Below are 12,452 nucleotides of genomic sequence, written 5' to 3' on the forward strand. Positions count from 1 at the left end.
ATCTTGCTGCAATCACCATGAAAAATGCCACTGCACAACTCCAAAGAGTGGCATTGTTTTGCCTGGAAGCACAATGGATTTTTAGAGACTGCTTCTACTGTAGACTTTAGTCTAACTTCTTTTCTAGTAAAGATGCTCTATTTATCTTTGTAGATAAGCTCAGTAGGAACACTGACCTTTGGAGAGGATTTTCTGGGTATGTGATCATATATTTGGGCCCAAAGGGTTGGAAAGATCTTTCTTGCTATTCCTAGGAATAACACAATAGCAGTTGTTTCCATGCTATGAATATTGGCACTAATTTTCTCCTTCATTAGTTTATCTTCCAATATTCATAATCAGTGGATGGCCCTGTGTTGTAGCAGTACAAGAGGTGGAGAAGAAGGTTGGAAGTGGGGCTCCTCATCTAGGCCCACGGGCCCCTTACACAACAGAATAATAATAATAATAATAATTTATTATTTATACCCCGCCCATCTGGCCGGGTTCCCCCAGCCACTCTGAACCCTGAACATGTGGGGTTATAAATCATATACCGGTAGGAAGCATACAAAGATGAAGACAGGCTCCTCACATTGGACCTGGCCCAAAGTAGTGAACATTATAGATCACCATTTGAAAAACAGGCTATTATAGGTCATCTTCTAAAACACAAGGAGAGCCAGTGTGTGTTGTAGCAGTTAATGTTGGATTAGGACCTGGGAGATTAGCATTTGAATCTCCACTTGGCTATGAAGCTCGCTGAGTGACCAGCAACTGCCTCTCAGACAAAGCCTTCCTCAAAGGGTGGTTGTGGGGATTAGTCGAGGAGGGGGAGAACCACCTTGAGTTCCTTGGAGAAAAAGGTGGGATAGAAATGCAATAAATACATGAATAAACATGTCTGTGCCCTGGCTTTTAACTCTAGAGATGTATATTTTTAGGACCCATCTTATTTCTGTAATGGTTAAGTTCATACCCTCCAACGTTTCTCCCATGAAAATTGGGACGTCCCATTCTCCATAAAAGGATGTCATATAGAGGAGGGTGAAAGGTTGTTTTCTGCTGCTCCAGAGAAGCGGACACAGAGCAATGGATTCAAACTACAAGAAAGAAGATTCCACCTAAACATTAGGAAGAACTTCCTGACAGTAAGAGCTGTTCGGCAGTGGAATTTGCTACCAAGGAGTGTGGTGGAGTCTCCTTCTTTGGAAGTATTTAAGCAGAGGCTTGACAGCCATATGTCAGGAATGCTTTGGTGGTGTTTCCTGCTTGGCAGGGGGTTCGACTGGATGGCCCTTGTGGTCTCTTCTAACTCTATGATTCTATGATTCCATAATGATAATTTTACTATTTATACACCACACATCTTACTGGATTGCCCTAGCCACTCTGGGCAGCTTCCAACATATATAAAAACATAATAAAACATTTTTAAAAACTTCCCTATACAGGATTGCCTACAGATGACTTGGTGATCAGATAACTCCATACCCTCCAACATTTCTCCAATGAAAATAGGGATGTACTAAGGAAAAGTGGGACATTCCAGGATCAAATCAGAATCCGGGATGTCTTCTCTAGATCAGGGACATCCCTGGAAAATAGGGACACTTGGAGTGTCTGTAAGTTGGCTTTTAAAGTATTTAGAATATTGTGGTTTTCAATTGTAACCTGCCCTGGGATCTTAGGGTAATCAACAAGTCGGGTCCATTCATCTTAGTGGGTCTACTCTGAGTAGAACTATCATTCATTTCAGCCCTCTGGAAATATTTGCAGGGCTTCCTTAATGAAAGACCCCCCTCCCCTCCCCTCCCACTCCCAAAAACAAAGGCAGTAGTAAAATATCATAAATCTCCAGAACTAAAGATCAGACTTCAGACCCTTCTGAATTTCACAGTCAGGTTTTATCATGTGTGATTTTCATTCTGTTTCGTTCATCTCTGTTATAACATAAAATTTCATCAACTGTAAATGTCAAATCTTCTCTGTTATTTGCTAATGTCATAAAAAAAGCCTGAATTGTTTGCTTTGTTAAAGGGCTTACTGAGCACTGACTATTCTTTATTTGTATTTTACTACCAGAAATGTATTTTTATATAAAAAGGTAAAATAATAATAATACTAAAAAAAGGGGGGGGGAGAGATCCCAGCTGAAATGGGATTTAAACAACACGGCGAAGTTTGCCATTATCATAAATGTGTGTGAAGTGCTTTGTGAATAATAAAATGGATCATGGATTCGGGATAATTCAAACTGAAATGTTATGTGCAGCATCAGCATCAGATTACATTAATGTAGTTCATTTGAAATGGTTTAAAGGCCGTCAGATGTATGAGTAAAGAATCTGTATCATAACTTAGAACAAATAGAGTGCGGCATTTGTTTATAATGTCACTGCTAAACAAATCTATTATTGCATTTCTGGTTGTGGCATTATATTACTGCTACTATTAAAGCAGCTTCCATCTGAAGATAAATTATAGCTTTAATTATAAGCATTACCTGGGTGTATATATTACTTGAGACTGAAACAATGTTTAAGTAACCTTAGGTTATTTTTTATGCCTGGACGCTTTAATTAACTATGCTTAATTTGTTATGCTTCGTATTGAAATATGTGTTCTGTTCATTCAGGAGAGGCTAGGGGCATGGCAGTGGGGTGTTTTGGAGGAGGGCTGGGCAAACCTGGATCTAGATGCTCACCTGGTTATGAAGTTTTTTTGTTTTAACCATTGCTCACACAAAGGGGGACAAGACTGAGATTTGTAAATAATAATAATAATAATAATAATAATAATAATAATAATAATAATAATAATAACGAAGAGAGTACTTCTCCATGCAGTGCATAGTTAAACTCCCACAGGTGGTAATGATGGCCACCAACCTAGATGGCTTTAAAAGAGGATGAAACAAATGGAAGATAATGTTATCAATGGCTATTAGCTAGGATGGCTCTGCTCCGCCTCCAATGTTGGAGGCAGTAAATGCTCCTGAATACCATTTCCTGGAAACCACAGAAGGGGAGAGAGTTCTTGTGCTTGAATCCTGCTTGCAGGTTTCCAATTTGGTCAGCCACTGTGAGAACAGGATGCTGGGCTGGGAGGGCCATTGGCCTGATCCAGGAGGCTCTTCTTACCCTTCCACTTCTCTCTGCCTTTTTGCCAGATATCCCACCCTCCCTTAATAATGATTTCTCTTTATGCTATGACCTTGCTATGGACCACATCGGCCACCGTATTCGGGGCTGGGCAGACTTTTATCCACAGTCCATTCCATGCCTCATCCTCAATTTCTAAATCTCAATTTGATTCCCACCATTCTCTCATATTATTCTGGGGAGGGAAATATGCCTCTATAGTTGATTTATACATGGATGATATTAATCCTTTTGTTGCTACTTTTTGTTCTACTATAACTTTTTCGTATGATGTTAATTGTCTTGTGGTTTCAGTTTTAATCTTAGAGTTGGTTAGAAATGACCTTAGTTGATGTCCTAATAGTCACAGTATTTGAGGATTTCCCAACTGGGTTTGTATCTTATTAATGGTAAACAGCCTTCCATTTTTGTAAAAAACAAAAAACCTTTCAGGTAGTATAATTCTTTTTCTTTCCACCCTTCTAAGTCATAGGTTTTATATTTATTTGTAAAAATTGGGTGAAACTGTATTGGCATTATGGGTGATGTGCCTGGGGGGGGGAGTGTTTTCTTGACCCTTAGAAACACATAAGTTGTGAGTTATTTTCTCTGCAATAGCCAGAGTTCACATAATATTGTACCAGTGGATGATACTAGTAAATTTTATTGTTTATAGCCAACGGCCATCACAATACAGTATGAGCACAAATCACACAACTACAAAACGAAAGACATTACATGCACCAGATCAGGACAAATCTACAATATCCAAAATTTAGGAACGTTCCTTCTAGCCAGCATCCTTTGTACTACACTGAGAGATTAAAGTGCTGTAGCATCTTCCATTTCTGGGCCCAAAAAGATCACATTGTAACCAGCATCCATGAAAGAAATTCCTCAAACTAGAAAATTTCTATAAGACATTTTAAAAAATTAAATAAAAACCCTGGATCAGAATAATGGTAACATTTGTCATTGCAGATGTGCGTGAAGGCCTATTTTACAGTGCCTCTCTTGTTAGAAGATATGCCCAGTTGGCAGATGTTATGGCTGATTTCTAACAGAGGAAGGCATTTAGGACTGGGGTGTGGGGAGAGAGACAAGTCTTAAAAGTATTCAGGTGGGGGAAATCCCGCTTAACTTTCTCAAAGCACACACCAAACCTTATTCTTTGGGCATTGTGTATATAATCTTCATAACAAACCAATTTAATCAAGTCAGCTACAGTACCTTAGCTATCATTTAATTGACTGTGGTTTATATCTTGCATATTTAATAGTCAGATGATTGAAAAATTAATGATTTTAGTCACTAAGTTAAGAAAGACAAATATTAGCAACTCTTGCTCTGCCAACTCAAATTAAACAGCATGAGTTAAGTTTCTTGGATATATTTTTTAAAGCTCCTAAGCTCTCAATTTAAAATAATTCTGCCTTTAATGTGCAATCTAAGAAATCTAAGCTTTGCTACAGGTAAACCAATTATGCCCACCCCTCAGTTGCCAGCTTCCCCCCCTTACATCCTAACCAATGATAAGTCAGTATTTATTCAAAAAGTTGCAATTTCTTGTCATTTCATAATTCCATTTAAACACCAGCTCTGACTTTTAGTATTTGTTTCATTTGGTAGCTTTAAATCGTTTTATCTTTCCCACAGGGCAGAGGTCATGTTCTCACAAGGACCTTTGACCCCCCACCCTCCTGCAAGGATTTGACACAAAGACTGATTTACATGGTTTGAATGACCATTAGCTGGCAGTTAGTGAGGATATGAAGCTAGTCAAATTAATTTGTACATATAAGGAAGGAAAATGACAGTCAAGGAAACAAAAGCAGAGAAGAAAAGGAATAGAAGTGTCTTGCAAAGACTGGGGATTATAGCGATGAATTTTATTATTATTATTACTACTACTACTACTACTAATACTACCACAATGACGACTACTACTACTCTCCTTCATTGGGCTTCTTCAGAGGCTGGGTGGCAACTTGTCATGGATGCTATAGTTGAGATTCCTGCATTACAGGCAGTTGGACTAGATGACCCTTGGGGGTCCCTTACAACTCTACAATTCTGTGAGTCTATGTACTATCCCTAGTGAATATATTCTTCCTCCATGGTCAGAGGCAGTAATGCTTCTGAATACCAATTGCTGGAAACCACGGGAGGGGAGAGGTCTCTTGTGCTCAGGTCCTGCTTGTGGACTTCCTGTAGGCATCTGGTTAGCAACTATGTGAACAGGATGCTGGACTAGATGGGTCACAACCCTGATCCAGCAGGCTCTTCTTATGTTGCTGTTGTTGTTGGTGGTGGTGGTGGTGGTGCTGCTGCTGCTGCTGCTGCTGTTCAATGCCATATTACTTCCAGGTTGAATTACAGCTTCCTGGTGCTCATTGGAGCCATTATATCCAGGCACTGGAGACCATGTCTGAAGGTTCTGACATCATACAGGCTTGATGAGGTTGAGGGGCAATCTGGATTAGCTCCCAGGGGGACGTCAGCTTTCTAGTGCATAGGGAGGTCTAGAAGCACCATATCCATATTAGATTGTATCTGGAGCTCTGCTGGACCATGGAATCATAGAATGCCAAGCGCTCCCATTCATAGCACATGTGTAAGGCTGCGTTCAGACAGCACTTTTCCCCATTTCCCTTATATTTTCTTACCTGTTGATTTCAATGTTTTGTGTTTTAATGGCTGGTGTTTTAGTGTGCTTTTAATATTCTGTTGGGAGCCGCCCAGAGGAACTTGGGCAACCCAGTCAGATGGGTGGCATATAAATAATAAAAGTGTTGTTGTTGTTGTTGTTGTTGTTGTTGTTGGCATCAGCATCCTTCACAAGCCACATCTAGAAATCTTGCAGATTCTAGTAGAAGTTTTGTGCTCATTTCCATGTTATTGGTTCCAGAAACAATTCTTTCCCACACCTGTTAAACTGGAAAACCACTGGACTTTTGCACTATTAATTTTCTCACAGTTTACATGGATGAAATTTGGGGTGGTATCCTGGCATGCAGTTCTTTCCTACCATTTTCACAGGTAAATTATGAGGGGGACAGATGCACACATGTGAATAAAGGGGGGGAGTGTCCAATGGAATCCATTGTTGTGTCACACCCGGCCCACTGGGTTGAATGAAATTTAGCCCAACATGGCAGTACATTGATCAAGCAGCCAAAGTTCCATAATGCAACAGGTAATGCAATGTAAAAGGAATGTTAGAAACCAGGACAGAAGCACTAACATTGTAAGCAGGAAAATTGACACAATAATCCCCATGTCTGGATGCCACCTAAGATAGTTTGGTATCAATGGCAAAGCAGCAGCAACGCCAACACAATGCTTCTTTTAAGGCTGAGTACAGTTCAAGTAATGATGTAGTTGAAGAAGCTACAAGACATTAGAGAGACAGAGTTCATTACATGCAGAATTAGACACTCCTGGGAAGTATTTTTAGAATGACGGGATCTAATTAGTCTATTGTTTAATGAAGTAAATTGAAAGAGATGGATTATATAACCGGCCTTATTCACTGCATTGGCTAATGATTCATAGTAAAGAGGCCTCAGTAACTTGGCAGATTTGGTTTCCAGTGCAGGGATCATAGTTCCACTGATGCAGACTATTATCCCAAACCCACCTTCTGTACAATCCTACCTGATGTACTTTTTCACTGAGAAATTATAAATTATTGAAGCTGGGTGCAAAATATATTATGAAACCTAACCAAGGTAGGAGGGTCAAGACGGAGTTCTGTCTTTGACTGACTGACTGATTGATGAGAGCATTTATATCCCACCATTGTAGTGTAAAAATGCTACTCAGAGTAACTTACAATGTTTGAAAAGTACAGTTCCAAAGAAGCAAAACACTTGCAAACGGGACAGACATCCATTTTTGCATTCCCTTGTATCCCAGCACTATGGACACCAATGATGTAAAGATAAGGTTATTCCTGATTACCTTTTGACACTAGCTTAACACTAGCAGATGCGGAAAGAATGTCAGTTTAGGTACATCACAATGTCCAGTGCTGAATTGGTACTATGATTGTTACTATGTTTTAAGGTGTTTTTACATTTATTTGTGTTGTTTGGTTTTAATTTTTATGTTTTTATTCCATTCTGGGATCTTGTGGGTTGAAAGGCAATGTATAACAACCAACAACAACAACAACAACACTATGAACACTTTTGCACTCCTAAATATCACTCACTCCCTTTCTTTCTGCCTTTTAGGAGATGCACAAAAGGTTGAGCAAAAAGAGAAACCATGATATCACTGCTTCCGGTTCCGGTCTGCCTTAATGGGGAGCGGGAGAGCGTAGGTGATGGAAAAACAAGGATGATAGAGGATAAATCATTCTTGCACATTCCCCCCAGGGACAGGGGGGGGGATGGGCTTCACTTGCAGTCCATCTCAATACCTGATTCTCAGTCCAGCATGGAGTGTGGGGGCCAGGGGCAAAAGCACTTCATCTGGCGAAAACCCTCCTACACAGCCATTAAGAAACCGGTTATCCTGTTAATTAGAGCTTAATTGGACTAAAGTACAGGGGCGTGCTGGAAGAGATGAGATCACAAACTGTGGAACAAACCAACTCTCTGAGGTTTGAATTTGAGATAAGACTTCATTTGGTGCAAAAGATGGTGGGAGGAGGGGAGCCTATGGTTTGTTTATTTAAAGTTTTCCTCTCTACATTTATGATTCGGCAACCCTCCCCTGAATGCTAGTTCAAATTATACTTGTACACATGAGGATGGAAGAAATTGGATTAAAAACATGGATTATAACATCAAACAGAACTTGTGTGTGTGTAAACAAAAGGGGGGAAATAGGAGGGAAGCTCTATTTTGTGAAAGGTTTACGATGGAAACTTAGAGTTGACTCTTCCCCATCCTTTATTATCTACAAAGTGAACTGAATAACACTAAGAGGACTTGGAATTTTTTTTAATTTAAATTAAAATTAAGGGCGTATGAAGAGGTTAAAAACAACTTAACAAGCTGGCTAGACTACCACCAGTTAAATGAAACCTTTAAGCAAGACCAAAAGAAGGGATTTAACACCGAACCAACAAGACTGGAAAAAGACCTATTAGATAATAATAAAAAGATTATATCTAAAATGTACCGCCTCTTGCTTGACTGGGAAGTCAAGGAAGAAGCGACGAAAGAGGTCATGATAAAATGGGCCCAAGACATTGGCCGTAACATAATGCTTGACGAGTGGGAAGCCCTCTGGAAGAACAATATGAGATTTACAGTGTCGTACTCCATTAAAGAAAATATGTTTAAAATGTTTTACCGCTGGTACCTGACACCTGCCAAGCTCTCCAAAATGTATAAGAGTATATCGGATCGATGCTGGAGGTGTGGGGAAGTAAGAGGGGATTTTATGCATATGTGGTGGAGATGTCGGATGATTAAAGAATTTTGGAATGCAGTATATGAAGAATTGAAAAAAAAAATTAGGCTAAACTTTCAAAAAAAGCCAGAAGCTTTTTTGTTGGGAATTCTGAACAAGGATATACCGGTTAAGTATAAGGAGATTTTTTTATATGCCTCAGCAGCCGCTCGGCTGCTAATTGTGGGCAGGTGGAAAGGGGACATTGTCCCAACCATTAATGAGTGGCAAAATAAATTGTCAGATATGGTAAACTTAGCCCAATTAACAGACAATCTAAGGGGAACCACCAAACAGTCGTTTGCAAAAAAATGGGATGTGTTTAAGAGATATATACAAGAGAAAAATAATTATAACGTATTATCCATGGCAGCCATAGAATGACCGGCTTTGTATTAGAGATTATAAGAGTTATGGGTATGATTGGATTCATTGTGGTACAAAAGAAATTATAAGAAGATGAAGAGGAAAGTATGTACTTTGCAAAAAAAGATGAGAAGCACTATGGGAGGCGATGGGAAGTCAACATCACAATAATAGTATAAATGATTTTGTTATCTTTGTGTTTGAAGATTAATTATCATTTGAGTTAAGTTTTTTTGGATTTATTGTAATATTTGTCATAAAAATTTGGTATGTTTGTTTTTGGACTAAACTTCAATAAAAATTTTAAAAATTAAAAAAAAAGAGGACTTGGAATTTAATTTAATTGGAAGGATAATTGGCCATATATCTTCAGCTGGAAGGATGAAAGGAGTCTGTGAGCTGCCAAGGAACTGATAAGGGTTTTTATTGAGTCATCTGTAGTTCGACAGACCGCTCTTCTTCCCAGGCTGAGGTGGAGAAATGGTGACAACAGTTTCTTTACTGGGACAGAGCAACTTTTGCATCTGTTGTTAAAGTGCAAAACATCAAAGCACAGGATGAAGCAATGGAAAAACGTTTGGAACAACAGCAGGATATCAGCTCCACTCAAGACATGATGGATAACAGCAACAATCAGGGGAAAGAAAGACAGAACACCTTACAAGGACAGGAAGAAACATCACAGACAGAAGAATTGCTACACACAGGAAAGAATGATATAGTTTGAGTCTCTCACTTGAAATTTTATAAATCATTTAATGTGACAACACGAATAGAAGTTATTGCAGTTGTTGTATAATGGATTATTATTATGACTGGAAGGTAATTGAAACTAATAAGATTTTGGAATGCAGAAATAAAGAAAATCAGAAAGCTGTCAAATCAAGCACGTGGGGGGCCACTTTAATTAAATTATATAATTTGGTATTTGAATGATAGGTATTAATAATTGTATTATAAATTGGCATTGTTATAATGAGGCTATTATTAGAATGTAATTGAAAATTAATTTAAAAAAAATATTTACGAAACCATGATATCACTGCAAGTTCCTAGTAGTCAGGTGCCTTCACAGATCCTGTGTTGGGTCATCACTGAGTGCACATGTAATCTTTATATTCCTCTCATTCTGACTAGTGGAGGGAGATGAGGGTAAAAGCAGGATGTAGGCTCACTGCTTGCTGAGCTCTCTGACTTCCTTTGCTGTGGAAGTGGGCAGTGAAATTGTCAGGTTAGTGTGGAAAGAATGTGTCAACCCAGTTGCCTTGGCAACGAGAGCAGTGTTCCTTTGTCCATCCACCATTCAGGATAAGGGCAATGAGATGGCTATGTTGGCACTTAATGACCAGCGATGATTGGCTACATGATAGAATGATGTCATCATGCTGCCTGCCTCATCCCTGATTGGCTGGGATCATGTCACCAGCCTGGAAAAGAAAACAATTTTTCTTGGTAGAATTACATTGAAGTAAGGGCAGTGTTAGACTGCAAACAGGCACCAACAGGATACATTCAGAGGAATATTTTTGGCCCCCTAAAGGTCTCTTTTTTCATACTGAAAGATATTGAGCCCCCAAAATGCAGCATATCATTTCTTTGGCAAAAAAAGAAAAAAATGGATAACATGTATTTCAGGAAAACATTTTGTCATTTATTATGTCATAAGCAAAAAAGAGTAAAATAAACTGTTTATTATCACGCATAAAATGCTTTTGATCAGCCAACTGAAAAACTAATTTCATTTTCTCATTACACTGCCTCAGGCATCCTTTAACGTCAATTTTTATTACAGACAAAGCTGGGGAAATTAAAATGATCAGTTACAGTGGAGGGAAAAACATTCATTTCAGAATTTCCAAAAAGTAAGAATAACAAGTAGCAAACCCATCAGTCTTTGTAATTACAATTAATTTTGCAGCAACGGAGGAGTAGATCTTATGGGCTATGAAATGCTATAGTTCTTTTTTTAAAAGCAGGGATGCTCTGGCATGCTGGTAAATGCAAGTGCACCTGGGCAGCATTAAACCAGCAAATGTTATTGCCAAAATCCTTACACATACACACAGTTCCACATGCATAATAAGCAATAGAATCTCTGTTTTCCCCATAAGAAAAAAACAGCAAAAATCTCTAGGGAGCACATAGTCAAGCCAGGGCTAGCATCAAAAGTCAGAATGCTTGGGTACCTGCCAAGGACCCATGCTCCCACAGGGAGCCCACTGACAAGATCTCCCACTAGACCTGCTCCCCCCTTCATTAGTGCTCCCCCACCTCTTGCTTTGACCCAGTCCATTTCATTGCCTGCTTCCTCGCTGCCTCCCAAGCAAATCTCTGGTAGCAATGAGGAGGAGGAGGAGGAGCATCAGCTGGTGGCAGTGTTGGAGAGGATTTACCAAAGATTGGTTACCTGTGGCCCACTCTAGGTGTGGTTGGATACCTGCTATTTCCTCTCCTGGAGCTACAATTCCCAGAGTTTCCTGAGAAGAAGGAATTGCTTGTTAAACCACGGGTTTCCTCATGGACTGGGAGTTTCTTGTAGAGGTTGTGGCTTCTTTGGCTCTTTCTGCCACTGGAACTTGCACCCAGCATCCCCCATAAAACAAGGACTGTCCCTGGTAAATTGCAGTACTGTAGTTGGAATGCGGGTGGCACTGTGGTCTAAACCACTGAGCCTCTTGCTTGCTGATCAGAAGGTTGGCGGTTCGAATCCCCGTGATGGGGTGAGCTCCCGTTGCTCTGTCCCAGCTCCTGCCAACCTAGCAGTTCGAAAGCACACCCCCAAAAAGTGCAAGTACCGTAGATAAATAGATACTGTTGTGGCTGGAAGGTAAATGGTGTTTCCATGTGCTGTGGTTTCCATCACGGTGTCCCATTGCGCCAGAAGCAGTTTAGTCATACTGGCTACATGACCCGGAAAGCTGTCTGTGGACAAACGCCAGCTCCCTTGGCCTGAAAGCAAGATGAGTGCCACACCCCATAGTCGCTTTTGACTGGACTTAACCATCCAGGTTTCCTTTACCTTTTTTTTACCTACCGTAGTTTGAATGTAGAGTGCGATCCATTTTCTGACATAAAGTTGCAATTTCTACAGGGGAGGCGGGTCCATTTCTGTGAATGGGACACTGTTACCTAGAGCACCAGTTTAAGGGTTGTGCAACAAGCACTGCCTTTCAGCTTCCTCCTCCTGATTCTCAGTTTTGCCCTTGTAGAGCTCAGCAAGGAAAGGGGTAGGAAGAAAAGTAGAGTTAGTTAGCTTTGTCTACCATTGCTCCTTGTTATGCCTATTATTGGATGTAGCTCCCCCTGCTGTTGGCTCCCTGCCTTTCGCCCTTCCAATGAAGCAGGGGTGCCAACTCTCCCACAGGATTGTGAGTGCCCACAGACTAGTGTGTGTGATGTTGCACGTCCATGTTGTGGCGGTTGGCAGTGGTAGCTCCTTTTCCCCTCAATCTCCGCAGTAAGCAAGGCACCCTCTTCCACAGGGAGGTGCATGGACTTGGAGACAGAGAGACTCTGCCTGCACATCAATACACCCTCCCAAGAAAAGGGTGCCTAGCT

The sequence above is a fragment of the Zootoca vivipara genome, chromosome 6 (assembly GCF_963506605.1).
Source record: "Zootoca vivipara chromosome 6, rZooViv1.1, whole genome shotgun sequence".
In the NCBI taxonomy this organism is placed as follows: Eukaryota; Metazoa; Chordata; class Lepidosauria; order Squamata; family Lacertidae; genus Zootoca; species Zootoca vivipara.